The sequence below is a fragment of the Pogona vitticeps genome, chromosome 3 (assembly GCF_051106095.1).
Source record: "Pogona vitticeps strain Pit_001003342236 chromosome 3, PviZW2.1, whole genome shotgun sequence".
NCBI lineage: Eukaryota > Metazoa > Chordata > Lepidosauria > Squamata > Agamidae > Pogona > Pogona vitticeps.
Window position 1 is genome coordinate 72934936 of NC_135785.1, and position 27852 is coordinate 72962787.

Below are 27852 nucleotides of genomic sequence, written 5' to 3' on the forward strand. Positions count from 1 at the left end.
AAAGTGGCAGGTTTTAATACAAGGGAGGAAATGCAGATACTTCATGTGTAGTTTTGTAAATATAAACATATGTGTATTTTTTGAGAGATCATTATTCATTGTATGAATTGTGTTACACATAAAGCAAAATTATCAGTCTAAGCAAATTTGAAAAATAGTGTTTCTCTTTTAATTTTGATTTATATTAAGGCAAAGTTGTAATCTGAGCTGGGACTCAAATTGCCATTGTGTGTAAGAACAAAAGGAAACTTGACAGAACCAAGTGTTTAACAATTAATTGTGACAGATAGTGCAGCTATTATACTAAAACTTGTTTTTTCATGCTGCAATCCTGCCCAGTTATATATAGCTCTAGGATGCTGCTTTCAATTTTTTTCTTGATGACAGCCGTATATTTTCAATATTGATTTCCTCCGTTTCCAAGAACTCTTCATATTTTCAAAGTTGTGGGCAACAGTGCTGGTTGCATAATAATTCAGTGAAAAGAATATAAAGCTATATCAGTGGAATCCAATATATTCAACACAATATTTCAGCATCACATATTCAAAGGCTCAATGAGAGCATCACCCAAACTAGCAAGGAAAATCTATATGGAATTGAGCTGTATATGTACTCTTAGCTGTCTGCCTGCCTACTTACTTACTTATTTTATAGCATTTCTAGGCTTGGAAGTGAAAGGAAAGTCCAATGCTGCAAAGAAAAACACTGCATAGGAACCTGGAATGTAAGATCTATGAACCTTGGGAAGCTGGAGGTGGTCAAATAGGAGATGGCAAGAATAAACATTGACATCCTGGGTGAACTAAAATGGATGGGATTGGGCGAATTCAATTCAGACGATTATCATATTTACTATTGTGGGCAAGTATCCTGTAGAAGAAATGGAGTAGCCCTCACACTCAACAAAAGAGTGGGAGAAGCTGTACTGGGATACAGTCTCAAAAATGAGAGAATGATTTCAATACGAATCCAAAATAGATCTTTCAATATCACAATAATCCAAGTTTATGCACCAACCACCAATGTTTTTTTTTATAATTTTTTATTTTTTAACAAGAGGGGTGACAAAAAGGAAAAGGGGAAATGAGGTTAATGGGGAAAAGGAGAAACAATCACATAGTAACATCCATTCTATACCTATTGCCATATCAAAATTCCAAGTTACTCTATTTACTCTTTTCTGCCTTCTAGGTTTAAGTTGCGCTCTATGTGGGGCTCCCTTTGAAGCTGATGCAGAAACTTCAGGTGGTGCAGAATGTGGCGGCCAGACTGCTCACGGGAGTGAGAAAATTCCAACATATCTCTCCTACTTTGGCCATGCTGCATTGGCTGCCCATCCGTTTCCGCATCGACTTCAAAGAGTTAATGCTTACATATAACGCCCTAAACGGTTTAGGACCTCGATACTTGATGGAATGCCTACTTCCACTTAGATCTACTCGGATCACCCACGCGAGCCAGGTGGTGAGGTTGAGGAGCCTAACACCGAGGGAGGCCCGGCAGGAAAGGACTCGAAATCGGGCCTTCTCGACGGTGGCTCCTTGCCTCTGGAATAACCTTCCTCCAGTGATTCGCACAGCCCCTACGCTCGGCACTTTTAAGACCCAACTAAAAACATGGTTATTCATTCAGGCCTTCCCTCCTGTCAATATCTAATTCTTTTATTCTTTTTTTCTTTTTTCTTTTTCTTTCCTTCATTCAATATTCGTTTTATTATTGTATGTGTTTGGATGTACATTTTATTGTATATACCTTTTGGAAGCTGCCCAGAGTGGTCGAGCAGACCAGATGGGCGGGATATAAATCAAATCAAATCAAATCAAATCAAATCAAATCAAATCAAATCAAATCAAATCAAATATAAATAAATAAATAAATAAATAAATAAATAAATAAATAAATAAATAAATAAATAAATAAATAAATAAATAAATAAATAAGTTCTCATTTCAATACTGTATATGCTATTCATACGCCTGTTTATTCAGTCCATTTGTAGAATAAGTCCCATCTTTCTGTTGCCTTTTGTAAAGGACAGTCCTTCAGTACTTCTGATAAAATGTCCATTTCCGCTATTTCCCATATCTTCTCAGTAAGATCTTCTTGTTTCGGTACTGTCAGACTTTTCCAATTTTTGGCATAGAGAATTCTGGAAGCAGTAACTATATATATATATAACCATATATTCCTTTGACTTATCTATGTTATCAGGTATCATACTCAATAAGAACAGTTCTGGGGTTAATGGCACGTCCAACCACCAATGCTGAAGAGGCGGAAATCAACCAATTCTATGAAGACTTATAACACCTTCTAGAACTGACACCAAAGAAAGATGTTCTTGTCATTATAGGGGACTGGAATGCTAAAGTAGGGAGTCAAGAGATAAAAGGAACAACAGGTAAGTTTGGCCTTGGAGTTCAAAATGAAGCAGGGCAAAGGCTAATAGAGTTCTGTCAAGAGAACAAGCTGGTCATCACAAACACTCTTTTTCAACAACACAAGAGGCGACTGTACACATGGACATCATCAGATGGGCAATGCTGAAATCAGATTGATTATATTCTCTGGAGCCAAAGACGGAGAAGCTCTATACAGTCAACAAAAACAAGACCTGGAGCTGATTGTGGCTCTGACCAACAGCTTCTTACAGCAAAACTTAAGCTTAAACTGAAGAAAGTAGGAAAAACCACTGGGCTAGTCAGGTATAATCTAAAACAAATCCCTTATAATCTAAACCAAATCCCTCCACACAGTCAAAGGCTTTTGCATAATCAATGAAGCACAAGTAGATATTTTTCTGGAACTCTCTGGCTTTCTCCATAATCCAGCGCAAGTTAGCAATTTGGTCTCGAGTTCCTCTGCCTCTTCGGAATCCAGCTTGTACTTCTGGGAGTTCTCGGTCCACATACTGCTGAAGCCTACCTTGGAGGATTTTGAGCATAACCTTGCTAGCGTGTGAAATGAGTGCAATTGTACGGTAGTTGGAGCATTCTTTGGCACTGCCTTTCTTTGGGATTGGGATGTAGATGGATCTTTTCCAGTCCTCTGGCCACTTTTGAGTTTTCCAAACTTGCTGGCACATTGAATGTAGCACCTTAACAGCATCATCTTTCAAGATTTTAAATAGTTCAACTGGAATGCCATCACCTCCACTGGCCTTGTTGTTAGCCAGGCTTTCTAAGGCCCACTTGACTTCGCTCTCCAGGATGTCTGGCTCAAGGTCAGCAACTACATTGTCTGGGTTGTCCGGGATATCCAAATCTTTCTGATATAATTCCTCTGTGTATTCTTGCCACCTCTTCTTGTGTCTTCTGTTTCTGTTAGGTCCCTCCCATTTTTGTCCTTTATCATGTTCATCTTTGCGCAAAATGTTCCTCTAATATCTCCAATTTTCCTGAACAGATCTCTGGTCTTTCCTTTTCTGTTATCTTCCTCTATTTCTTTGCATTGTTCATTTAAGAAGGCCCTCTTGTCTCTCCTTGCTATTCTTTGGAAGTCTGCATTCAATTTTCTGTAACTTTCCCTATCTCCCTTGCATTTTGCTTCCCTTCTCCTCTCTGCTATTTCTAAGGCCTCATTGGACAGCCACTTTGCTTTCTTGCATTTCCTTTTCTTTGGGATGGTTTTCGTTGCTGCCTCCTGGACAATGTTACGAGCCTCTATCCAAAGTTCTTCAGGCACTCTGTCCACCAAATCTAGTTCCTTAAATCTGTTCTTTACTTCCACTGTGTATTCATCAGGGATTTGGTTTAGATTATACCTGAGTGGCCCAGTGGTTTTTCCTACTCTCTTCAGTCTAACCTTGAATTTTGCTATGAGAAGCTGATGATCAGAACCGCAGTCAGCTCCAGGTCTTGTTTTTGCTGACTGTATAGAGCTTCTCCATCTTTGGCTGCAGAGAATATAATCAATCTGATTTCGATATTGTCCATCTGGTGATTTCCATGTATAGAGTCGCCTCTTGTGTTGTTGGAAAAGAGTGTTTGTGATGACCAGCTTATTCTCTTGACAAAACTCTATTAGCCTTTGTCCTGCTTCGTTCTGAACTCCAAGGCCAAACTTCCCTGTTGTTCCTTTTATCTCTTCGCTCCCTACTTTAGCATTCCAGTCCCCTAGAATATCAACAACCTCAGATATGCAGATGATACCACTCTGATGGCAGAAAGTGAGGAGGAATTAAAGAACCTTGTAATGAGAGTGAAAGAGGAGAGTGCAAAAAACGGTCTGAAACTCAACATCAAAAAAACTAAGATCATGGCCACTGGTCCCATCACCTCCTGGGAAATAGAAGGGGAAGATATGGAGGCAGTGTCAAATTTTATCTTCCTGGGCTCCATGATCACTGCAGATGGAGACAGCAGCCCTGAAATTAAAAGACGCCTTCTTCTTGGGAGGAAAGCGATGACAAATCTTGACAGCATCTTGAAAAGCAGAGACATCACCTTGCCAACAAAAGTCCGAATAGTCAAAGCTATGGTTTTTCCTGTTGTGATGTATGGAAGTGAGAGCTGGACCATAAAGAAAGCAGACCGCCGAAGAATTGATGCCTTTGAATTGTGGTGCTGGAGGAGGCTCTTGAGAATCCCCTGGACTGCAAGGAGAACAAACCTATCAGTTCTAAAGGAAATCAAGCCTGAGTGCTCACTGGAAGGACAGATCCTGAAGCTGAGGCTCCAGTACTTTGGCCATCTCATGAGAAGAAAAGAGTCCTTGGAAAAAACCCTGATGTTAGGAAGGTGTGACGGCAAGAGGAGAAGGGGACGACCGAGGATGAGATGGCTGGACAGTGTCTGCGAAGCAACCAACATGAACCTGACACAGCTCCAGGAGGCAGTAGAAGACAGGAGGGCCTGGCGTGCTCTGGTCCATGGGGTCACGAAGAGTCGGACACGACTAAACGACTAAACACACACACACAAATCCCTTATGAATACACAGTGGAAGTGAAGAACAAATGTAAGGAACTAGATTTGGTGAACAGAGTGCCTGAAGAACTATGAATGGAGGCTCGTAACATTGTCCAGGAGGCAGCAATAAAAACCATCCCAAAGAAAACAAAATGCAAGAAAGCAAAGTGGCTGTCCAACGAGGCCTTACAAATAGCATAGAAGAGAAGGGAAACAAAATGCAAGGGAGATAGAGAAAGTTACAGAAAATTGAATGCAGACTTCCAAAGAATAGCAAGGAGATTTAAGAGGGCCTTCTTAAATGAACAGTGCAAAGAAATAGAGGAAAATAATAGAAAGGGAAAAACCAGAGCTTTGTTCAGGACAATCAGAGATATTAAAGGAACCTTTTGTGCAAAGATGGACATGATAAAGGACAAAAATGGTTTGGACCTAACAGAAGCAGAAGACATCAAGAAGAGGTGGCAAGAATACACAGAGGAATTATAACAGAAAGATCTGGATTTCCCGGACAACTCAGATAATGTGGTTGCTGACCTTGAGCCAGACATCCTGGGGAGTGAAGTCAAGATGGGTGGGATATAAATCAAATAAATAAATAAATAAATAGATAGATAGATAGATAGATAGATAGATAGATAGATAGATAGATAGATAGATAGATAGATAGATAGATAGATAGATAGATAGATAGATAGATAGATAGATAGATAGATAGCTAGATAGATAGATAGATAAATAGATAAATAGATAAATAGATAAATAAATAAATAAATAAATAAATAAATAAATAAATAAATAAATAAATAAATAAATAAATAAAGTGGGCCTTAGAAAGCATGGCTAACAGCAAGGCTAGTGGAGGTGATGGCATTCCAGTTGAACTATTTTCTTAAAAGATGACGTTGTTAAGGTGCTACATTCAATATGCCAGCAAGTATGGAAAACTCAGCAGTGGCCAGAGGATTGGAAAAGATCAGGCTACATCCCAATCCCAAAGAAGGGCAGTGCCAAAGAATGCTCCAACTACCGTACAATTGCACTCATTTTACATGCTAGCAAAGTTGTGCCCCAAATCCTAGAAGGTAGACTTCAGCAATATGTGGACCAAAAACTCCCAGAAGTACAAGCTGGATTTCGAAGGGGCAAAGGAACTAGAGACCAAAGTCCTAACATGCGCTGGATTATGGAGAAAGCCAGAGAGTTCCAGAAAAACATCTACTTCTGCTTCATTTACTATGCAAAAGCCTTTGACTGTGTGGACCACAGCAAACTATGGCAAGTTCTTAAAGAAATGGGAGTGCCTGACCACCTTATCTTTCTCCTGAGAAACCTATATGTGGGACAGGAAGCAACAGTTAGAACTGGATATAGAACAACTGATTGCTTCAAAATTGGGAAAGGAGTACAACAAGGCTGTATATTGTCCCCCTGCTTATTTAATATATATACAGAATACATCATGCGAAAGGCCGGACTGGGGGAATCCCAAGCCAGAATTAAGATTGCCGGAAGAAATATCAACAACCTCAGATATGCAGATGATACCACTCTGATGGCAGAAAGTGAAGAGGAAATAAAGGACCTCTTAATGAGGGTGAAAGACGAGAGTGCAAAAAAATCAGTCTGAAGCTCAACATCAAAAAAACGAAGATCATGGCCACTGGTCCCATCACCTCCTGACAAATAGAAGGGGAAAAGATGGAGGCAGTGACAGATTTGACTTTCTTGGGCTCCAGGAGCACTGCAGATGGTGACAGCAGCCATGAAATTAAAAGACACCTGCTTCTTGGGAGGAAAGTGATGACATACCGGGACAGCATCTTAAGAAGCAGAGACATCACCTTGCCGACAAAGGTCCGCATAGTTAAACCTATGGTTTTTCCAGTAGCGATGTATGGAAGTGAGAGCTGGACCATAAAGAAGGCTGACCGCCGAAGAATTGATGCTTTTAAATTGTGGTGCTGGAGGAGAATCTTGAGAAGAACAAACCTATCCATTTTGAAGGAAATCAACCCTGAGTGCTCACTGAAAGGACAAATCTTGAAGCTGAGACTCCAATACTTTGGCCATCTCATGAGAAGAGAAGACTCCCTGGAAAAGACCCTGAGTGTGAAGGCAAGAGGAGAAGGGGATGTCAGAGGACAAGATGGTTGGACAGTGTCATCGAAGCTACTAACATGAATTTGACCAAACTCCGGGAGGCAGTGGAAGACAGGAGGGCATGGCATGCTCTGGTCCATGGGATCACGAAGAGTACATCACAATTTAACGACTAAAGAACACAGGGTTAGGTATTACAGAAAGTTCCCAGGGCAATTGAGTACCAGCTGCTGCATTGAGATGTACCCCATTCAGAAGCCGTGATGAACAACTAATTGTAGTGAATTCTTTTTTCCACAACTAATGCCATAGCTGACTTACTATATGGGCATGATTTAACAAGGGATAACTTCACTCTTTTCATAGTGTAGCATTAACATGTTAGTTAATTTCATAATTTTCAGCTGTGCCTTTTTAAATGGTGGAGGAATATCACAATTTACCACCATGGTTGAAGTATTGGAAGGCCACATGTTAGTAGCTTAGTGTATTCAGATTTTAAAATAACAACATTGAAAGAAAATTAACTCTTTTTTGGAAGTTTAACAACCAGCAATGTATTGTGATTTGTTTTTTAAAATGGAGTATATAATAGTAATTCCCGGAGGGGGAGAGCCTTGAAATGCTACCTTAACTAATTGGTTTTAGGAATAATCGCCTTAGCTCTGTCCACGAGCATTGTTGATTGGGGCCCAGCATTTTTCCACCTTTGTGGTTTAGAGCTCCAGTGCCAAATCAAGAAAGATTATAATTCAAGAGAAAAATGAATTACTCTCTTTTAGTAATACTTTTTGTGATGAGGACAGCAACTTAACTCTTCTGTTTCTTCTAGCTGTCACTATATGCCACTAAATCACTTCCAAATTATAGCAACCCTATGAATTAGTAATTTCCAAAAGGTCCTATAATTAACAGGCCTGCTCAGGCCTTGCAAACTTAAGGCAATGGCTTTTGGGGGGTTGATCAATCTCATTTAGTCTTACTCAACTTCCTGTTGTTTTCAACTTTTCTCACTATTATTGTCTTTCTCAGTAAGTCTTGTTTTCTCATGATGTACACAAATTCTAGGCATTGTTGCTCAGTTTAGTCACTGTCTAGAGAGATTCCAGTTTTGCTTTGATCTAGCAACCACTTATTTGTCTTTCTGGTTGTTCACAATATATATAACTTTATATATAAAGTTTTCCTCTTTTAAATATAAAGTTTTCCTCTAACACCACCATTTCAGATGAATCAATTTGTTTTTATGTCAGGTTATTTTACTGGCCAGCTTTCATGTCCATGTGTAGTAACTGGGAACACTGTGGTATAGACTATCTTGGCCTTAGTGTCCAGAGACACAACCTTTCCTAGGAGCATTTCTAATTCATAGCTGTATTATTGCTCTTCCAAGTCCCAGGGTATGGTTCCACTTGCAATAAGAAGCACGGTTGAATCGGATTTAGCACAATTAAAGTTGACTTAAAATAAAGTGACTACACAATATACAGGGAAGCATGGGTTTGTTTGCGCAGGAATCAGGGTTTTTTAAAAAATCAGATTCATGGCATTTTACTGTGCCAGCCAAGGGTTGCTTTCTATTTTAGCACAGATGTAAAATTGATCTATTTCTAATCATTTTGGCATATGTGAATGCCTTTGTTGGTGTAAACTGCCTTGTGATGGCTGCCTTCCACAGCCACTCCCACTCCTGCTGTAGACTATTATAATTCTCCCCCCTTCTTTCCAAATAGGATAGCAATAATCTGATATGACAGGAGGGGCAGGAAGAGATACTGCTAGGCTGAGAAGAGGGGAAATGTATGAAAATTTATGAGCCAGCAAAGAGAGAAAGGTTTGGTGGAAAAAATTGTTCCCTCCTTCGCAAAGCAGAACCAAGATTGGGAGCTTCTAGGCTTGTGAAGAAGGAGGAGTGAACGATTTCCTCTACCACAAGTGTGAACAGCTCCACTGTGCCTTCTGCACACTCCTTCAGCACGTTTCATGTGCTCCCAGAGGCATCAGGTGGGGCCACTATGAGATACAGAAAGCTGGACCAGATGGGCCCTTGGGCTGATACAGCAGGGCTCTTCTTGTGTTCTTATGTCCTTTCTGGGCTGGTCCAAGTTTGCTGGGAAAGAAGCAAGGAGGCATCAGCCCCCAAAGAAATTAACCAGCCAGCTGCCCCCCCAACTCCAATGCCACCATGCCCATTGCACCATGCACATAAAGCATTTCTCACAGCTGAAAAGAGAAACAAGAAAAATGGTGGAGGGCAGAGTAGAGAAAGAAAAATATGACACAGACCCACTTCATTTTGAAAGTATGGCAGTCCGCAGGCATTTTTTTCCCCATTTAAAATGCAGGGTTTTTAGGAAGCAGGGCTCAAATAGCAAGTGTAACCTTTTACATCACTGCACAACTTTTAAAAATAATGTATTAAAAATTACCACAAGGGAACACAGACAGCAATTCAAAAACTACATGAGTAATGTGACTATAAGGCAATTTAGTTAATACTACAGTATATTATGAGGTATATCAGCAGTATAACCAGGCTCTCAGTCATAATCTTGGCTGATTTCTTGGCTGCAATCCCCATTTGGACTGACTAACAGACAAGTAAGAAAAGGTTTACATGGGGCCATTGCCCAACCTATCGGGATTACAGAGATTAGAAATATTGTAGCAGCATTCCCCATCTTTGAAATGAAACATTGTTTTAACAAGCTCCTAATATGAATTGTAAATACTGTTGCATCAACCGCATCAGTGTTTAAATTGTTTATTCTCTTATCAGTCCCATTAACATATGTTTTATGGAGCATTCATTGCTGTGCCTATTTGCAAGCTTGTGTTACTGTCAATGGAAATGGCATACATCATCAGCTTGTGTGTTGTAAGAAGCATATTCATTATTTGTCAACTTTTACTTATGACAATCTAGTCCTTTTGAGCTTGACCAGACAGTGACATAGAATATACTGTTGCAGTTTAAACAATGCACAAGAAAGAGACACATGGAAGCTCAGAGGAGTTGTCTAGAAAAAAAGAAATGGTATGAATAAAAGAAATGTAAGCCCATCTACCATAAGCATTTGCTCATTTTTTTCTTACACTCATGATAATGGTATTGTATCCCACTGTCCACACACCACCAAACAGAAACTAGTGACAATAAAGATAAAGTGGGATTTTAAAATTTCTTTTAGGTTTGTTTGTTTTTAACACCACTGCTGGATGGCAATTTATTTTTGCTCAGTTTTGCTCTAATTCTGCTCTGGTGCAGGATCTGTTCTGTTCCTGTGGTCCCTACTAATGCATTATTCCATGGTGATCCATGTACTTTTGTCAGTGAGCATCATTTGCTGATGTTTCCTTAAGGGCAATTTTTCTGCTTCTCAGTTTCCACCACATCACTTCCCATGGGCAGATAAACAAGGTAGGAAAAGATGAGGGAATGAAGCAGGAGGAGAAAATGAAGTAGGTAGGGAGACAGCAGAGAGAACAGGAAAAAGGGGAGGGCAAGCTGGGTTGGGAGGGAGACATTAGGGAGCATTACCAGATATGGGTTGACAGGCAATACTGGGATGATGAAGAGCAATAAATACCTTCCCCATGTGTGGATGGAAAGACTGGAGTGATATATTCAAATCTACTATAGCAACAGCAAAAATACTAGAACCCCAAAACAACCCCATGAGGATCAGGGACAACACTACTGTGTGGATGTGTCCTGAAAATAAAATTAAAGCAGCTAAGAACTAGGTTATGATGAGAAATATTCTGATAAAGGTAGACAGCTCTCTGGAATTAGGATTTTAAAAGACATTGTTTATTTTGATATATTAATCAATGCACTGGTACATGCATTACAAAAGAAAGTAAAGAAAGAACCCATGTTTCTACTTCTTTTCCATAGCAAAGGCATAAAACGTTAAGCAAGACTTCCATACCCCTTCAACTATAATGGCATATCCAAAGTGGAGGCAGGACTAGTGCTGGTGGTACCACTGAAAAGTAAGGAAACTGTCACACTTATTGCTTCATTGAATAGGGTGCACCTAATCTAAAACAAAAACAAGAGGGACGTGGTGGCGCTGTGGGCTAAACCGCAGAAGCCTGTGCTGCAGGGTCAGAAGACCAAGCAGTCGTAAGATCGAATCCACGCGACAGAGTGAGCTCCCGTCGCTTTGTCCCAGCTCCCGCCAACCTAGCGGTTCGAAAGCATGCAAATGCAAGTAGATAAATAGGGACCACCTTGGTGGGAAGGTAACAGTGTTCTGTGTCTAAGTCGCACTGGCCATGTGACCACGGAAGATTGTCTTCGGACAAATGCTGGCTCTATGGCTTGGAAACGGGGATGAGCACCGCCCCCTAGAGTCGAACACGACTGGACAAAAATTGTCAAGGGGAACCTTTACCTTTACCTTTAATCTAAAACAGCCATTTATTACAGAGTCTTTATTGTGTGCTACAATAGATCCTATCCAAATACAAATGCCAAAGGAACATAATAATGCTAAATGCAACAGAATGATGGGTGGGTGTGAGTCAGGCTATGCTGCCCCTCAGGCAACAGATTTTGGGTATCATGAAAGGATAACAAAAAAATTATTTAATTTGCTGTTGTTGCATGTAGAGAACCACTTGTGGGGTTTCCTTTTTACGGGGCCAAAATAAATAGGCTAGTTTTGGATATTTTAATTTCAGTGGGGTTGGGGGAATGACATTTGCTAGTACGCTTCAGTTAGCAAAAAAAAATTTTGGGGGGTACCAATCCGAATGCAGAAGGATGCCGTCAGACAGGAAGAGGATGGTGACTGTAGAGGGATACTTTGCTACAGCAGCAACCCATAAGGAACAATATGTTTCCCATTTTTCAGAAGCCCTTTTGCAGGGGCCCCTGCTTCCTGAAATTAAGTGAATAGAAAATGATGTTTTAGCTGTGATGCCTATATCGCTATCCCTGGAAGCTGGCCAAGGACCTCTCCTTATGTCTTTATAGCAGTCACTGAAGATGGTGGTTTGAACCAGTAGTCCCAGCTAGAGCGGATATACTGAATCAACGGGATTGATGCAAGTGTTGATCCACTATTCAGCAACTGGGTGAATGGATTGACTCTGGTTGAGACCAGAATTAGGCCTTTTGCATTTATTTCCTCAGGCATTTATAACCACAAACTGAATTGCTTCTGCTTGTTATTGGTAATGTCACTATATTTCAGTCTTTCACTTTGATTTTTCTTGTATTTATGTATTTCTATATAATTTGCATTGTTTAAAATAATTACAAGGACCTCCAGGAAATGTTTTTTACTGGAGTTGTGGAATATAAAAATAGTATGTGCTCATTTGCCAACAGAGTCAGACAGAATTCTTCCTGAATTTCCTGTAATACCAGTAATGACTTTTGGTGGCCAGTGCCTACAGCACTGGCATAGGAAACCCTGTCAGCAACAGCTTAAGAATGCCTTTTGTATACCTTTGGCTGTTATGCAGAAAGGTGTTCTCAGTAGTTAACTGTCTCCAAAGATGTGAGTAAACACAAGTCATTTCTACTGTATCAAAGACTACATTTCCTTGACTTAAGCAGGGCAGATTATTGTGATTTGTGTATCATGTTTTTCACCTGTTTGGTGCTGGCAAAAAACAATTTAACCTTTATCCCAAGGCTGCTATACCCATGTTCCTCTCAGGAAGATGAAATCATTTTTAGCAGTGAATTCAACATCAACCTGACCTTTGAACACATCAGTGTTTCTTGGAAAAATATTATGGGCAGGATGCCTACCACAGTAAACAATATTAAGCCGCTCCAACCCATTGTTGACTCATGCTGTGCTGTGGCTTATCAAAATAAGAGGTTAGAAATCAGCAGGTACCAGAGATCTTCTGACAAACTCCACAGGATATGAAGAACAATGTAAATGCTCCAGCCCTGGCAGATATATTTCTCTATTACTGTTCCAGAGATAACAGCTAAGGTGAATCATTTCCTACCATCTACAGTACTAAATGATTTCAAACTCTGAAGGGGCCACATTTATTTCATTGGTAGCTAGGAATTTACTTACCTAAAGATCATTATATTTATGTGTCTGTGAGATCCTCGCAATAATTATACATTTGAGCTCTCTCAAAAGTGCTATATATATTCTCATTAGTCTTGTACTTCCAAGAATATTATCGTTTTTCCTTCAACAACCTTTGTGATGCAAGTGGAAAGGACTTTACTACACACAAATCGGGATTCTTATAGGCTTTTAAAAATGGTTGCAGTTTAATCAAACAGCAGGGCAGCTTGTATTCACATGCAAATCTTGGGAACAGTGTTGGTGGGGGAAAGAACTTTTTAAAAATGTAATGACTTCACTGTTGCACTTGTTTAAAAACAAATGGCACTACCTGATATGAGGGATAAAATGTGAAGCAAGTTTTCTTTCCATAAGAAAGGATTGGGGCAGGCAATAGACTGCTCGAGAAGTGGGGTCAGAAAAGAAAGGGTATTTGGAGGGTGTTCTTAAAGCTGTCCCTTGTTTCCTGGCCATGATGTTCTATCATATTTTCAATGCAATTTTTAGTTTTGTATTTCTGAATTGCATTCTACTTCATCTATGTGATACAAAAAGAATTATATGTGGCAGAGGCGTTGTGACAATAGCAATGAGTAGGTCAGTTAAACCCCTGCTGTACATGAGATTGGGCTTAAATCCTGAACATATGGAACTATTACAAAAGGATGACTAAAAGTCTCACTTTGTGGGCTGTGTGAATAGTCCAATAAAGTTATGGATTGTTCCTCAGGGAGAAACAGAGCACTCCTCAAATTGTTTATCTGGAAATATGTTTCATTCGTTTCAATATAGCTTACTTCATATGATTGCAATGAATATGAATATTCAGTAATTGTGGCAATTTCAAGCTGTGTCTGCCTGGTTACTCAGAGCATCAGCAATCTGTCCAGTTCCAACTGAGTCATATTTTTTGAGTATTTGGTTTTGATAATTGGCACTAAGGATTGACAAAGTATTTTGTTTCTATAACTATTACCTTGCACCTTGCAGATAGACTTGCTGCTAGATGCCCCAGACTTAGGATTCTGGAGAGCATCTGTAGCGGACTGCAAAAAGGTGACATCATTCCTGCCTGTCAATCAGAGGATAGGGCAGGAGGGGCGGAGCTAAAAAGACAGTTAAGACAGCTGGAAGAGACAGTTGGGGACAGTTGGAATCAGATAGGGATAGGGAGAATTAGGGACAAGCAGATGGGGAGAGAGTGCTAGGGTTTAGGAATAGCTAAAAAGGGGTTAAGAAAGGAAATTGAAAGAGTAAAATATATTGAAGAAGCAGGAATGAACACATAAGCATAACATGATTAATACCAGTGATTGAATACATGATCTAATATATGCACACCTGACACAGTTATATATTTGATTCTCCTTATGATTTAAGGAGACCATAAGGTTATCCCAACATTAACACCATCAGTGATGCAGTGCTGAGGCTGCCCTGTTGGCCCTTAAGTTTCTTTCCTTTATCCTACTGGTCACTTAATTTCATTTCTCAGTCCAGTTGCTGTGTTTGCTCTTTCATTGGTATAAATTGATCTATTACTATTGGTGCAATTTGTCCTCTTCTCCTATTGATGGTCAGATTAAAGTAGTACTGTGCACTTGTGTCGAGATTTTGAATTAACCTGGGGGGGTTACAAAGTAGTACATACAAGGAACATGGAAACACAAATTGTATTGTTTACACGGTGTTCCATGAAAAATGGGGATTAATTTTTCCTGACATAAGGGTTAAGATCGGACAGCCACACCAGCTGACAGGAGAGGAGAGATTAAAAAAGAGGAATACAGGGAAGAAAAAGGGAAGGAGGGTATTAATAGATTGGTGTTACAATCCCAAAAGATATTGATCTCATAGAGAAGTGTGGTGAGGACTGTTTCAATCGGTTAAGTTATGTCACTGGGCAACTACAACAATTTGGGCAGCAGAAGCTGCCAGATACTTGGTTTAAAAAATACAGAGCAAGCCAATTAAATGTATTCTTCCTGTGTAGTCAGACCTTACTTTAAAAGAATTCAAGTCTCCAGGGTCAGATGAACTGCATCGAACAATACTAAAGGAGAGTGAGAAAGTAAGCTCAGAGCCTCCGGCTATAATCTTTGAGAATTCTTGGAGAACACATGGGTTCCATGACAAATTGAAGTTTAGCAAATGTTGCTGCCATTTTCGAAAGAGGGAGAAAGTGGGAGCTGGGCAACTGTTAACTGATCAGCTAATCATCAGTACTGAGAAAAGTACTGGAAGTGATCATTAAGCAATCAGTCTAAAAGCACAAAATAAATAAATAGAAAATAATGTCATGATTTCAGAAACAAGTCATGTCAGACTAATATCTTTTTTCATGACAGCCTCACAAGCTTTGTGGATGAGAAAAATGCTGTGGGTGTACTGTATCTTGATTTCATTATGGTTTTTGACAAGGTCCTCTGTAGTGCACCCCCAGTGTCCCCTGTATGTTTTTCCCACTCACACAGGTTCACCTTCGGACACGACTTGTTCTTTTCACCCCTTTAAGCTGCCACCAGAGGATATTACCCTCACTGTACTAATTATGAATCACAGACTATTGCTGCCAAATATAACAAAGTTTATTTATGGTTTGGTAGGTAAATCACAGAAGTAAAATCATTGATGTTCTTTTATTATTCATTCAATAAATGTGTATTTGATTACCTATACGCTTGCTTGTATTCATTCACTTTAATCAAGGTCTCAATATATTCTGTCTATGTATTTCTTCTTACTTTTAACTTTTTTATATTCCCTAACACACCAACTTTACAATATCTTGTCTAAACACTTCACAATCTTCTCCCTAATTGACTCTCTGTCTCACCCAGTTTTCTTGACTCTGCCCCTCCTGTCTTGTCATAGGCTCCTGCACTAGCGCTCTACAATGACTGACAGGAGGGACGTGTGGGCTGTCTGCCACATCTTCTATGATAGTCCTGTGGCTAAGCTGGTCAAATGTGGACTATCTGATGCTGTTGTTAGATGAATTTGCAGCTGGTTGACAGGCTGAACCCAAACAGTATTCATTCTTTGTCATCTTGGAGAAAAGCTACTTGGAAGGATAGCTAATACTTCAGAAGACTGAATAAGAATTCAAAAGGACCTTGATAGATTGGAGAACTGGGCAAAATAATCAAGCAAACTGTGTTTCAACAAGGGGGAAAAACTTAAAGCTTTCCCTACAGAAATGATCACAGAGACTATAAATTCAAGAAAGGGAAGGATTCCAGACAACACATTTTATTTGGCTGTAATATGTTGAGTTTCATTGTAGGTCTTTACTTATCATATTTCTTGCTGTAACATCTGACTTTTCCCCTTGAAACTAATTAGCACTTTACCCTTGCTTCTTTTTTAGCTGCACAGGACTCTGGAAATCCAAGTGAAGATGGGAAATCCAATTGCAACAGAGTGAAGGGACCCCCCCCACACACACACCATTGCCTTATTGCTCACAAAATACAACACACCCACTCCACATTTCAAGACCAATATATAAATATTTCTAAGCGGCTGAAAACAGTGCAGCTTTCTATGGATCCATTTGGAGGAGTGTAATCATAGAAAGGCACTACTTCCTCATTGATTTTCATGGATGTCATGGCTGGACTTATCCAAAGAATTTTAGAAGATCAATGCATGTTTTATAGACTACAAAGCCTTTGATTGAGAAGCTATGGGTTGTTCTGGAAAAAAAAAAGGGTGTGCCTTAGCACTTGATTATTCTGATGTCACCTGTAATGTGGACAAGAAGCTACGACTAGGACAGAACATGGAGAGACAAAACAGTTTCCTATAGGCAAAGGTGTTAGAAAAGGGGTCATATTATTCCCTTATCTGTTTGATCTGTACACAGAACATATCATATGGAAAGATGGATTATATTCAGATGACAGAGGAGTGAAAATTGGGGAAAGAAACATCAGTAATTTAAGATATGCAGATGACATTATCTAACTGGCAGAACGCAGCAATGACTTAAAATGATTTCCAACGAAAGAGTGGTCTTTTAGACCAGATGGGCGGGGTATAAATAAAATAAATAAATAAAATAAATGAAAGTGAAAGAAGAACATGCAAAAGCAGGAATGAACTTCAAGAAGCTTGTTCAAGAGGCATCTGTGAATAGATCTCAGATAAAACTACACCTATCTTTGACCTTAAAATTATCATCATGCTTTTATGTTAATGGAGATTGAGATTTAAAAAGATTATCAAGATTCTAAAAGGTGGAGAATGGATATTAATATTTTTCAGTACCCAAAGGTAATAGAAAAGATAAAGAAAGAATGGCTAGAATTATGGACAATAAATGAAGCAGGAGGTACGAAATTAGGCCTGCTGTGGGATATAATAAAAGCAATTTCAAGAGGAATAACAATAAGGGAATCCTGTAAATTGAAAAAAATTAAGGAGAAAAACGTGAAAAAACTGGAAGAAGACTTGAGAAATTTGGAAAGCAAGGTTTTTTTTAGAAAGAGATAGAAGGATATTGGCAGAAATTTGGGCAAAGAGAAAGGAACTAGAAAACCTAGAGAAAGAGAAAGTCCAGAGGGATTTGATATATATGAAGAGGATTTTTTTAAAAAAAAAATAGCAATAAAAATTCAAAATTATTAGTTAGAATGTGTACAAACAGAAGATTAAAAACACGATTGGCGTAAATAAAGATAGATCAGGTAAGAGGTGTAATATAATGAAAGATAAATTGAAGATTTTTCAAGAATTTTATCAGAAATTATATAAAGGAAACAATGTACTGAAAGAAAATATAGAAAATTATATGAGAATTTAAAAACTAAATTATTGGAATCTGATAAAAGAATAGTAGAAGAAGAGATTAAAGAAGAAGAAACTGCTGAAGTTATTAATAAACTGAGAAATGGTAAAACACCAGGCCCTGATGGATTGGGACCGGAATATTATAAACATCTTAGTTTCTTATTGATACCTACTTAACTCCACCCCTCACCAACTCCTATTGGTGCATGCAAATCTCCATATAAATATTAATGAGCAGGGTGAATGCTACACCCAGAGACCTCAGATGCAGGGTAGCTTGAATGCAAATATACTGAGTTGCAATATATGGGCAGATAAGGCTTTTGTTCTTGTTGGGTTTTGGTCCTTGGTTTGTTTTTGTTATGAAAAACCATACTTGAAGCCCATGAGAAAAGAGGAATATGAAATATGAGATTGATTGACTCCATAAAGGAAGCCACAGACTTGAGTTTACAGGAGCTGAGCAGGGCTGCTGAAGATAGGATATTTCAGAAATTGCTTATTCATAAGGTCACCATAAATCGGAGGTGATTCGATGGCAGATAACAACAACATGTTGGGGCAAGCCATTTTGAACTACACCTCTCAAAAATCCTGGTCACCATGACCAGGGTTTATGAGTGTTGTAGCCAAAACATCTGGAATGTTCCATGTTGCCTGACTCTGCTTTCTAGTGTATGAATATATCAACAACCTTAAGTAAAAAAAAGGCTGAAGAAATGTTAAAGAAGCAAGCATTAAGCACTCCTAAATGAGATGTTCGATTTTATATTTAGACTCTTTATACTGTAGTGCAGAACATATTAACATTAAAGCATAATGACTGCAGAGACGAAAGGAATACACCAATTTTACATTCTGGAAAAAATCCATCAATATACTGTATTTGCATACTGAAATTAGTCAGAGATTGATTTGCATGCTTATTGATTTTGGTATTTTTGATTAATGAAGAAACTAAGACATAGAAAGTAGATTGAGATTTGGCATCTCTTAAAATAGAAAAGATTTGTATTTAGAGACATTTCAGTTATGCAAATAGGGGATATTTACAAACATTTTATTAGACATTAGTTGCCTCAAAGCCCAATAACACTGTGCTCTATACCCAGGATAATTTGGGGCCGTGCTTAATACAAAATGCTGCATAACAATTACTTTCTTCTTTATTATGAATGATTTCCACTATATCACCTTGGACATGAGAACAAGCTTGAATTCCCAGTGCATCTAATTTATTATTACTGCTGTAGATATTGTTTTGTGCTAAGAGTACATAAAGTATTCCTAAAAACGTATTGCAAAAAAACTACAAGAGAAGGAAATGGCAAAATAAAACTGCTTTGGAAGTTATTGCATTTTTATAATAGATCAGCACATTATTCCTATAGTAAAGCACTTTAAGAAAATGGGCTGGATATTTTCATCAGAAAAAGCTTTTCTGCAAGCACATTTTATACTTACTTTGTGCTGATCACATAGTATAGATATTCTAAATAAATGACACATACATGAGGGATTGTGGTGAATAACTCTGGTGGCTTAAGATGAAAAGGGTGGTATTCAGTTAACCTGAATGCCAAAATGGACACAGCAAAACGGGAAGCAGGATGGTTAACTTCCCATCCCCTGCTAATTAAGAGACTCCCAGGAGCAAATTTGAGTGTGGGCTGCAGGAGGGAGGGCACGGATGCCTTCCTGCACAAGAAGATATCACACACGCATTGTTGGATTTTGCCAAAATAGTTTGTTAGCCTGGAAATTATATCATTTGGCTTGGAAACCTTTCTCCTTAGTTTAGGATGTTTAGGTGTTCGTTGTGATTGCTCATCTGGAGAAAGCAGCACACTGCGCATTCTGAAGAAAGCTTTTTGTGTTAATGTGCACTAGCGCTAAGTCTAGCTTTTTCTTTGAGCACTTGCCAGTTTGAATAAGGCCGAAAGGAATTAAGTGGAGGCATAGATTTCCATGCAGTTGTAAAAAAAGATTGGACTGGTGCAAGAGGGGTGGTGTACCCTTGTCCATCATAGAAACCAACCAGGCTACCAATGGATGAGGTTCCCATTTTGCCCCGGGAACAAAAATACAACAGGCAGTGTGGTGGAGACACATGTTTCTCTTCTGCCAACTCCAGGCTAGTCACTTACATGGTTTTACAAGGCTACTGAAGACAGATCCCAAATTAAACTCTGACTAAAACTGGACCAAAGATAAATAAAGCTAAAATAACAGCACAATCCTATGTTGGTCTACTCAGAATCACTGGGTTCAGTTGCCTTACTCCTAGGCAAGTATGCATGGTATTGATTGGCTACATACTAATTCTAGGTAATTCCTTTTTGCCTTTTTTCTCATAGGGAGAGTTCAGCTGAAAGAAAGTTTGAGTAAGGATTGCAAATGCTAGGACATAACTTCATTTCTCAAACCACTTTTCAGCACAAGCCACATTCTTTCAGAGTTTAATGCTAAGCAAATACGGATCATTACCAAGAAAAACCCCAAACCCCAAAACAATAACAGCAAGCAATTATGAAAATGCTGGCTTTTGGTTGTATTTGCCGCTGGCTGAATCATTTATTTAATCTCTCTTTTAAAAAGCCAATCAATGTTTTACCAACAATACAAACATGTCATTGTAGCACAGCAGTCCTGTGCAACCTCATGATCATCATACAAGGTAGTGGAGTTGGTGTCCATTTCCAAGTAGCCATATATGCTAAAGGGACTCTGTCACTGATCTCACAGTGGGTATTTTGAGGTACTGTAAAAGGAATGTCAAATTCAGATTTGAGTGGAACACAACTTAATTAAAATAGATTCACAGGTTCCTGTATATCACCAAGGATTTGAACCAATACAATGGTTTCTCAGCGCATGTTTTACCAGGCAAGTTGTGTATAACGAGTATCTGCTAGGTAATATAGGACTCTAGATGCTTTCTATACAGCAGAATAAAAGAGACACCTGGTAGAAAACAGATTTCTTTTTTTTACGATTTCAGAGGTAAATCAGAATAATAAACTGCTGAGCAGAGATTTTTATAAAAGAGAACAGATGCTTATCACAGCACATATGTTAACAACCTTAGTTATTGTCTGTATGTTTGCATGTAATCACCAACAGTTTTCTTAATTGAGAGTGTTAATAATATAATCATCAAAAGTTTTTTGTTTCTAGTTTCTCTCTGATCCTATCCACAACCACATATGTTGTTTGTGTGTGTGTGTGTGTGTGTGTGTGTGTGTGTGTGTGTGCGCGCGCGCGTGTGTGTGCACGTGCATGTGAAAATCATCATTAGCATCTTAGTACTGCAGAGCTGGAAGGGATTCTATGGATCATCAAGTCCAGCCCCTGTCAAAGAGGCACAGTGGGGAATCAAATTCTCAGCCTCTGGCTTCACCGTCAGACACCTATTTCTGATTATACTCCATGTATTTGACTAAGCATGTTGTAATCCATGACAGTTCATTCTATAATGCATCTGTACTCTTGAATGTACCACACATCTCTTTGATCTTCTGCTGCACTATGGGCTTACCTGGCTAGCATGAAAAGTCATGAACAACAGCAGTATCCCACTTGTGGAATCCCTTTAGATAATACTCGGAAATCATGATAAACCACTTAACTTTCCTACCACAATGAATAATAACAGCAATAGTACTGATATGCTTCCCCACCCTTTTAAACCAGTAAAGCTGTGCTGATTTTTACATTTCATAACATGTTAAGATTTGTTGTCCTGATCTGTTGTCGTTCATGTCTCAAGATATTGTTTATGCAGGCTCTGAGATCAAAACTCACCATAATGTTAATTGTACAGGAAGGTTATACAGTTCTCATCTCACTAATGATCATAGATAAATCTACCCAATAAACAAAAATCCCCAGTGACTTCATAAATGTATGAGGATGGAGAAAGTTTTTAACAAATCTCAACTATAAAGAGCTAGATAAACTTAACAAATCTGGACTGTCTTCTTGCTGGTGGAAAACAGAGAGAAATTTTACTCTATTCCCTTGAAATATTAAACCCTAGAAAAACAATACGAATGTAGCAAATATGCAGTTCTTCCCTCTGTAGGAGAACTCCAGTTGCCCTCTCAAGTATGCCAAGCAGCATGGGGTACTTCACATATTCTGTGATTGGCATGCACTTTCATTTGGAATCTGCTTGGGGATGAAATTGTTGGCGAATGCTGTGGAAATCCTGATTGTGCAAAAAACAAGAAACTTGAAACAAAAAAATTGCTTTCTTCTAATGATGCCATGCTCTTGGCTTTGCAACTGTTTAATGATGTCGCTAATTGTTTTATGTTTCAAAATGTTGTGCAGCAGCACCCCAAGCAACTCAACAGGGGTCCTTTACAAATAAAATCATCATCATTATTATTTCAGTATTTGCTGAGCAAATGTATTAAATTATGTCGGAAGTCTTCCATAACAGCTTATTTTGACATGACATTTCCATTATTTATCAACAGAAAACATTTTCTATGAATTGGTGGTCCTAGCTACTGTCGTACTACCTGCACTACTTCTTGATCCATTTCAACAAAACAGTGACAGCATAGTATATTAACCAGGATTCAGATCAAAAACAGGTATGCATGTAGTGCCAGCATAATGTAACTCTGTGCTTGTTTGCTGTTTGAAATGTTAATCTTTTATGTCTGTTGATATACTGGACACTAGATGGCTAAAGATGTGAACTCTATGGATCTGAAGCCTGAGTTAGTAGATAGCTATGATTACTGCAACTAGAATTCTTTTGAGCACAATTTAAAGTCCTTGTTGATTTAAGATATATCAGCTCAAAAATACACTGCAGTGAAGCATTTTGAAGCCCCTCAAGATTCCTCACCTCCAGGTGAGAGCAAGACAATATTTTCCTTCCCTTAAAATCCAGGTAAGCAGTGCAAAATGTTTCTGTTGCAAAACCAGTAACTTTTGTTCATAAGAAGCAAAGTATACATAGACAAGAAGAACTGGCTGTTAGGAAAAATGCAGACAACCCATCCATGGCTTCACTTTCTTAACTATCCATGTAACAAAGCAGTTGTCCTAGCTTTATACAGTGCTATTCTATACAAAAAACATGGACAAAACCTTCCTTTCATCGCTGCAATAAATAGTATCCAGACAGCCTGCTAGTTGCTCCTTGGCCTTGTTGGAAAGGAGAATCATGTAGCAGTTCTTTTTCCCCACTTGCAAGGATGAGACAAGCAATGATTGACATCTCTGTCTGACAACAAGCCAGAAGAAGGCAATGAATTCCAAGCATAATACTAGTTAGAATCCATCACTCATTTAAAAAATCTTGAGGATAGGTGAGACCAAGGTGCAGCCAATAGATGTTGGTATCAATTCAGGAAATGCAAAGATGTCAAAAAATACAGGGGATGCAATAGACATTTCATAGACCACTACAGATAGAGGATATTCTGCAATATAATATGCATGTCTCAGAATAAATGATGAATGACGTTTGATATATACCTTTCCAGTTAGATAAGATGATAACAAAATTCCATTGGTATGTCCCCCCTATTAGTAACATTTGGATAAGTCTAGTTGGCTGGATAGCGTAGTTAGTTAGGTATCTGGCTATGGAGCCAGAGGTAGGGAATTCAGTTCTTCACTGTGCCTCCTAAGGGAAGAGCCAGCCTGTGTAGTCACAGGAAATCTGCACTGTCCCAGGATGTCCCCAGAAGAAGGGAATGGTAAACCACTCCTGAATACTCTCTACCTGGAAAACCCTGAAAAGGGTTGCCATAAATCAGAATTTACTTGATGGCACATAATTATTATCTGCTGATACTATTATTCTCTGTTTTACATGTGTGTGAACTGAGAAAGGAGCCCGGTAGGATTGTGGAGCCTGTGGCATCCAGATGTTGATGCGCTACTGTTCCCATGATCTTTCACCAGTGACCAAGCATAGTTAAATTAATGAAAATAGTCCAAAAGGTTCCCCAGCAAGGGTATACAAGCCTATAAATAGCTTCAAAGGTACTTCATCAGATCCTATTTTTGGCAGGGAACAATGGTTATGTATTTTCAAAGAGTACCTGTACAAAGGGTGTTATACAAAGTCCTATAAGGAAACATTTAGCCCAGATTACCAGGCATTCTGTGAAAAATCTTGATGTTTATCTTGGAAAGAGGAAAATAAAGTAATCAAGGGATCATAAAATGTCTTCTCCTTTTCCAGGTACTTTGCATTTAAAAAAAAACACAGATGTTCAAATACAACCACTCATCTAGTTCCTGTCGTTTTAATGCCATATACATTCTTAGTATCATTTCAGATTGAGAGAAAAAAGATAGCTCTTGCTGATCTTGAAACATTCATGGCCCATCCAAACTGGAATTTTCTTTAGAGTCCTCTTTAACACCCATCACTTCTTCTGCAGGTAGAAGTTGTTTGGACTTGGAGTGAACGTTTCTATTGGACTTGGAAGGAGCTAAATTATTAGGAGAAGCATAGCATTTTGAAAACCATAAACACTCGTTCTCAGCTGTTCGCTTTAAAGAGACACAGCGATCTACATGGCTTTTGGGAAATCGCCCCCAAGGGGACCGTTCAGTATGTGGATACTGGACAAATGAAGTTTGGTAAATGCTATGGTGGCTAGTATCACTTGGAAATGGCTCCTGAGCTCCCAAAAAGTAATCCTGCGAATGGTGCTGACACAACTCTTGCTGAAATTTCCTTAATCCAAGCCCCTAAAAGAAGTGGAAAGAAACATATACAGTATTTCAATTCTTATCTACTATTTTAGATAACTGACAATACCCCCTCCAATGTTTTGGAACCATTAAAAACAGGGAGTGACTTGATAATGTTCTGTAAACAATGAATTCCTGAAAATTTTATCCTCATCTACTGTAATAGAGAATGGAATGAGTACACTGTCATGTATCTGCGGTAGAAGCACGTGGGAGCCAGGACAAATGGCACCTTCTCAAGGTGAAAAAAGCTTTATAATTGTTTGCCTTACTCACTGTGGAGGAGATGCAATGGCACAGTTTTTTAAACGTGTGCCGACTTAAGTTGAAATTTATAAAGTAGTCCTGATACATGCTTCATTATCTCCATGTCACCTATTAGAGAAGATCTGGACTTTTAAAATGAATGTTAGATTGGATGGCTATGCATTTAATAAAGCTTTTAGTGTCATTGTTCTGACATTATATGGGTTTAGAGCTTGTAGTCTATGTCAAATGTAGTGTCAAAGCCAGATATAAATGTATCAGAAAGACAAACTTTCAACTCAGTTGGATTTGCTAAATAAGCATTAGATAGTCTATAGCTGAAATCTTGCTTCCTTGCAAAGTAAATCACATCTAAAATAGGCCCACTGAATCAACAGAATTTATGGATGAGCTGACTTATCAGATCCCCAGTGGGCCCAACTGAGTTGCGACGTACTGTGCTGAGCAGCAGGATTTCAGCCTATGTACACAAAATACAACTAACCAGACTTTCACCTTGCATCAGGAAAAAGCAATTTGCTACATCTGTATCTTTCAAATATGTCAATTTTGTAGACAAGGCATTGCAATATTCTGGATTTGATTTTCATGATTTTTTTTCAATCCGGAAGAGGAATGCTTCGAAAGGAGAATGAATTGATTCTATTGTAAAAGATATAAATCATGGAAGAAACCAACAATTATGACTGTATTTTAAAATATAACATAAACTGAATACTTACAGAATCTAAGTACTCTCCTTCATTCAATAAGCAATGTCTATTGTCATGGACTGAAAATGGAAACGTGTTTACTGGTTTCTAAAAAGAGAATTAAGAAGAAGATGGCATTCTCTTGGGTATATATAACAAGAACATGGCTTTCATGTTCTGTGCAATCAAAAATTGAATGCACGCATACATTCCTTTATGCTACATACTCATTTGTAAGCATTTTGAAGGTAGAGTACACACATTATATTTTACTCGAAGTTTATAAGAGGATATATTCTTTCCAAATCATCTACACTCTTCTGTAAGCACTCAGACTTTTGAATCAGATAAACTTTATTTATATGGGTTTAAATTATTAAGCAAATATCAAGATTTATTTTACTGACTCACTACTGAGTACTCAGCTAATAAAAGCTGAACTTCAAAGGAAGTTCATAATTAAGTCAACCTGAGATTTATGAGCTAAGTGCCACCCACTGAGAAGACGCTATATATTATATCACATTACTGTACTATACATTTAAAATGGCTGCATCCCAAATCTAGAAGGCATGTGGACACATGTTCAATTTTATTGCTTTTCATTTTCAAGAACTGGTCTCTTGTATTAAGCAGCAGCAAGGAATAACAGTCTAAAGACTTTAAGTAAACCAGTGGAATAAATTTAACTCCTTCCCTCATATTCAGCTAAATGCAAATAAAGAGCAAGATGCTTACAGTGTAAGAATCTTAAAGATATACTCATACAGGGGATCAAACAGCCTGCTACAGAAACCTTAGTCCTAAAATCTAAACAAAGAACAAAAGTTCTAAAAAAAATCTAGATGGAGACCAAATTCCCCTCTTGCAAATCATCAACAGTTGAAGGGCCACATTTGTTTGTTTGTTTGTTTGTTTGTTTGTTTGTTTGTTTGTTTGTTTATTTATTTATTTATTTATTTATTTATTTATTTATTTATTTATTGCATACGTATACTGCCCAACACAGTGACATGCACTGTTCTGAGTAGTTAAATATAAGCTCCCCAAATCACACCCCATAATCAAAGAAAAAAAAAACACAAGGCACAACCATCCTAAACAAAAATTGGAAATTAAAGCCCCAACAAATAATCCCAAACCCAACGATGGTGGTATAAGGTTAATCCAGATCCCACAGCTACCTCAGGAGATATTTTAAATACTTCCTTAAAGAGTTCAGCATCTTCTTAAAGGGGGGATGGAGGGAGGAGGCCTGCCAAATCTACAATGCAAGTCTGTTCCACAAAGATGGGACCACAACTGAGAAGGCTTGACTCCTGGTGGAGACCTTTTTTGCCTCTCTCAACATGGTCACCCATCAGAGTGAGGTCTGGGAAGACCAGGTGGAATGAGCAGAAGTTTTGGGGATGGGAGACGCTTCGACAAGTAATGAGACGCCAAACCATTAAGGGCTTTGTACATTAGTACAGTACCAAAACTTTTGAATCTGGCTCAGAAACGAACAGGAAGCCAATGTAGTCAAGCCAGGACTGGTGAAATGTAATCAAACTTATTCAGACCGGAAATCAGTCTGGCTTCTGCATTTCGCATCTGCTGTACCTTCTGAATCAGCTTCAAGGGCAGCCCAACATAGAGAGTATTAGAGTAGTCAATCTTTGAGATCACCAGCAAATGAACCAGTGTCATCAAGGACCTCCTGTCCAAGTAGGGGTGCAACTGGGCAATCAGTTAAAGGCTGACATAGACACAGCCGATATTTGATGCTCCCATGAAAGAGCCAGGTCTAGGAGCACCCCAAGTTACAGACTCAGTCACTAAGAGGGACGATGACTTCATTCAACCTAGGCAGATGCCCCTCAGTTGGTAGTGGGGCAACAAAAGGTGCACTGTCTTCTCTAGGTTCAGTTTCAACTTATTAGCCTTTGTCCACTCCACAATCATAGCCAGGCAGCACTTAAGAACCTGGAAAGAATAACAGAGATGGAGCTGTGTGTCACCAGCATACTGAAGGCAACATACCCCAAAACTCCACATAACCTTTCCCAGCAGCCTCACAAAGATGTCAAAAAGCATTGCGGAGACAGACAATTCCTGAGGTACCCCACAACTGAGCATCCACAAGGATGACAATGCTTCCGCAAGTTGAACTCTCTGGACTCAAGAAGGATCAGAACGAGCTGAGTACCAGACCTCCGATCACTAAGTATTCTGAGCCTATCCAGCAGGATCCTATAGTTGAACATATCAAAAACTGCTGAAAGATCAAGAAGTGCCAAAACACCACCTCCCAGT

At 38.8% G+C, this 27852-nt stretch overlaps 1 long non-coding RNA gene across 1 annotated transcript; it reads right to left on the reverse strand.

Moving 5' to 3' along the window:
- Positions 1 to 26672, reverse strand: LOC144588389 (uncharacterized). Its single transcript, XR_013543929.1, has 2 exons — positions 25588 to 26672; positions 1 to 24595 (listed from the first exon to the last, which is right to left on the reverse strand). It is a non-coding gene; the product is annotated as an uncharacterized LOC144588389 (long non-coding RNA).
- Between the last annotated feature and the right edge of the window lie 1180 nt (positions 26673 to 27852).